Source organism: Papio anubis, chromosome 5 (genome assembly GCF_008728515.1).
Source record: "Papio anubis isolate 15944 chromosome 5, Panubis1.0, whole genome shotgun sequence".
NCBI classification, from domain to species: Eukaryota; Metazoa; Chordata; class Mammalia; order Primates; family Cercopithecidae; genus Papio; species Papio anubis.
This window is the reverse complement of record NC_044980.1, coordinates 144,414,194-144,417,503: the sequence shown is the minus strand read 5'-3', so window position 1 is coordinate 144,417,503 and position 3,310 is coordinate 144,414,194. Positions and strand designations below refer to the sequence as shown.

At 46.3% G+C, this 3,310-nt stretch overlaps 1 pseudogene; it reads left to right on the top strand.

The window, feature by feature from the left end:
* The first annotated feature begins 876 nt into the window (after positions 1 to 876).
* LOC116275196 lies at positions 877 to 948 on the top strand (annotated as a pseudogene).
* The last annotated feature ends 2,362 nt before the right edge of the window (positions 949 to 3,310 follow it).

The following is a 3,310-nucleotide window of genomic DNA, read 5'->3' as shown; positions in this document are numbered from 1 at the left end:
ACCTCCACCTCCCAGGTTCAAGTGATTCTCACGCCTCAGCCTCTTGAGTAGCTGGGATTACAGGCATGCATCACGACATCTGCGCTAATTTTGTATTTTTCCTAGAGACGGGGTTTCACCATGTTGGGCAGGCTGGTCTTGAACTCCTGACCTCAGGTGATCCCTCTGCCTTGGCCTCCCAAAGTGCTGGGATTACAGGTGTGAGCCACTGCGCCTGGCAGTTTTGTTTTCTGTTTTTGTTTTTGTTTTCAAATAGAGTTTCACTTTGTTGCTCAGGCTAGAGTGCAGTGGCAGGATCACAGCTCACTGTAGCCTTGACCTCCTTGGGCTCAAGTGATCCTGCCACCTCATTCTCTTGTCTAGCTGGGATCTCAGGCACACGCCATATCAGGCTAATTTTTGTATTTTTTGTACAGCCAGGCCTCCCTGTGTTGCCCAAGCTGGTCTTGAACTCCTGGGCTCAAGTAATCTGCCTGCTTTGGCCTCCCAAAGTGCTGGGATTACAGGCGTGAGCACCTGGCCTCTGGTTTTTTCTTTCAGGGAGATGCCAGGCTAATAGATGGAGTCTCTTCCTCCAGCTTCTGGGTGGACATAGGGACATAGGGACTACCAGCTGCCTGCCTGCCCAGAGTGACCAGACTGAAAGCTTCCAGCAGGCAGACTCTAGTCTTCCGTGGCTTCTGCTTGGATCTTAGAACTCTCCCCCTTCCCACAGAGCCCTGGAGAGCTTACGATGCACTGGGTCTTTGGATAGACCACCCTTCTCTCTAGGGTTCATTTTTTTCTCACCTGGAGAGCCAGTGGGCTGAAAATAAATCAGTGCATTCCAAAGTTTTTTTTAAATTACTGAAACCACTTTTGAAAATTAAATCTTACAAGACTATACTTTCAGGGATTATTTCTATAGTTCGTTACTACAAAAGTTTCTCTGAAATGTAAATTAAAATTTTATTAAAAATTAAAAAATAAAAACAAAGTACAAATAAAAATTTAAAAAGAAATGAAATTTTAGACAAAAGCCCAATACTTCAAACAGACAAAAGCAGTTCTGCTCTGGTTGAAGCAAGGATGGGCGAGGGGTCTGAAGATCTGCCTCCTTGGCCTTCCTTCTGTCCTCTTAAGGCTGCTGCATGGAACTCCCAGAGTTCCACAGAATGCAGTCGGAAACAGACATGGGAAATCTCGAAGAATCATGACAAGAAGCTCCTGTCTGAGGAAAGGTACAGGATCCAGGAGTGGAGAGAGATGACATGAAGCCGCAGTGCTGGATCCGCCTCAGATGACAGTGAGGGCCGCCTTGTCTCAGGTAGTGGAGGAGAAGAGACAGGGGTCAGGGAAGAGGATGGGGCTGAGCTGCTTAGTCCAGATCGCCCTTCCTCGTCATCCATCTGCCCCAGCCCAGAGACCCCAGAGGCTGGAGCCTTCAGGCTGCCTCTCGGGCTGGCTGAGTCATGCAGCATAGGCTGCCACGTCTCTGGGCTGGCGGGGCGGTCGTTATTCCTGGCCTCACAGCAGCTAAACTGAAGAAAGGGTTGGTTTGTGGACCACGTCAAGGAATGTGTAAGAGCTGCCACGTTGTCAGGGCTGGGTTATTGGGCTTTTTCCCTCCTTCAGAGAAGATTTCCTGGCGTGTGGGGTTTCAGAAGAAAATTGATGCCTGTGTGTGAGTGTTCCCTGGACCTGGACCAGCAGCAGCAATATTACAGACACGGGGGTTGGGGAAGACTGAGCCAATCTGCTGCCGAGCTCCTCCAACCCTCCCCAGAGCAGCAGGGAGCCCTGCACCCTCAAAGTAATGGATACAGAGCCCTGGAAAAAGGCTGAGGGGTTATGAAACCAATAATACAAATCTTTAACCTTTGGAGAGTGATTGGCCACATCAACAGCCAAAGATGTCTTCTCAGTGTGGTTTAATAAAAAGAGCAATAGGTCAAAGAGTTAGTTAGCTTGAGTCAAGTCCCAGCTCTGCTATTTATTGGCCAGGAGACCCAGGCCAAGTCACTTTACCTTTCTGAACCTTAGTTTCTTCTTCAAACGAGGGTGTTGGAGCAAATAAACATTCCCCAAAGAGTTTGTTAGGAAACAAAGTTCTGTAGAATGCATTAAACACTCATGAAGAAGAGGACTCTGTGATAGCTTTAACAGAGTTCAATAGGTTTCTTTTCAGCAGGCATTTTCAGAGCTTTTAAGGTTTCAAGGTGCCTCAGGAATATCTGCAAGGAAGGTAGTGAGTGCTGCATTTCGCAAATGCACTTCAACCCAGGGTCCCCCTATCTTTCTGGAGTATGTTATAGGACTAATATTTTGTAAAACACACTTTGGAAAATTTAAATTAGATAATCTACTTATAAGATAGCTGACATTTATGAAGTGCTTCAGACATGCAGCAGTGGGCCAAATGCATTACATATATGATCTCATTTAATCCTCACAAGCACCTCACAAGAACTTTACACTTGAGGAAGCTGAGGTTAGAGATTAATAACATGCCTCAAGTCTTACAGAGTTGAATAACTTTGACCCAGGACCCAAACCCAGAGATCTGACTCAAAAACTAGGCCTCCTAAGCATCCTCTTATATTTACTGACTCCCTAAAATCTATGTTCACTTGAATCTTACACTGACTTTGTACCCAGGAGGGTGAAATGTTTTAATCGTGCTCATTTTACAGATAAGAACACTCAGGTTTGGAAAGGAAAAGAGAACTGCTTAAAGTCAGAGTATAAGCAGGGCCTCAGGACACAGGCCCTACTAAGGGAAGAACCCAAATCAGAATTCAAATGAGTGCTTCTTTCTCCTTGGGTGATGCGATGGTTTGAACATGTACCCCTAAAAGCATGTGTTGAAAACTTAATCCTCAATGCAACAGTGTTGGGAGGTGGGGCCTATCGGGGATGCTTAGTTCATGAGGGCTCTGCCCTTATGAGTTGATTAACATCAATTAGGGTTTGAGGTTGCAAGTTCTATCTCTTGCTCTCTTTCTCGCTCTCTCTTTGCCCTTCCACCATGGCATGATACAGCATGAAGACCTTTGCCAGATGCTAGCCCCTCAATCTTGGACTTCCCAGCTCCAGAATCATGAGCCATTAAATTTCTGTTTATTATAAATCAGCCAGTTCCAGGTATTCTGTTATAACAACATGAAAACAGACTAAGACCAGTGGGTTTGTGTCAACATGAGAAGGTGCAGCCAACACATTGTTAACATTTGTCACCTCAGTGGAGAGGGAGGCTCTGTGAGAAGGGGGTGCCTTGGCAAACTCTCACCGGGACCCTGGGTGGAGGCAGTGGGTGCAGTGGAAAGAGTCT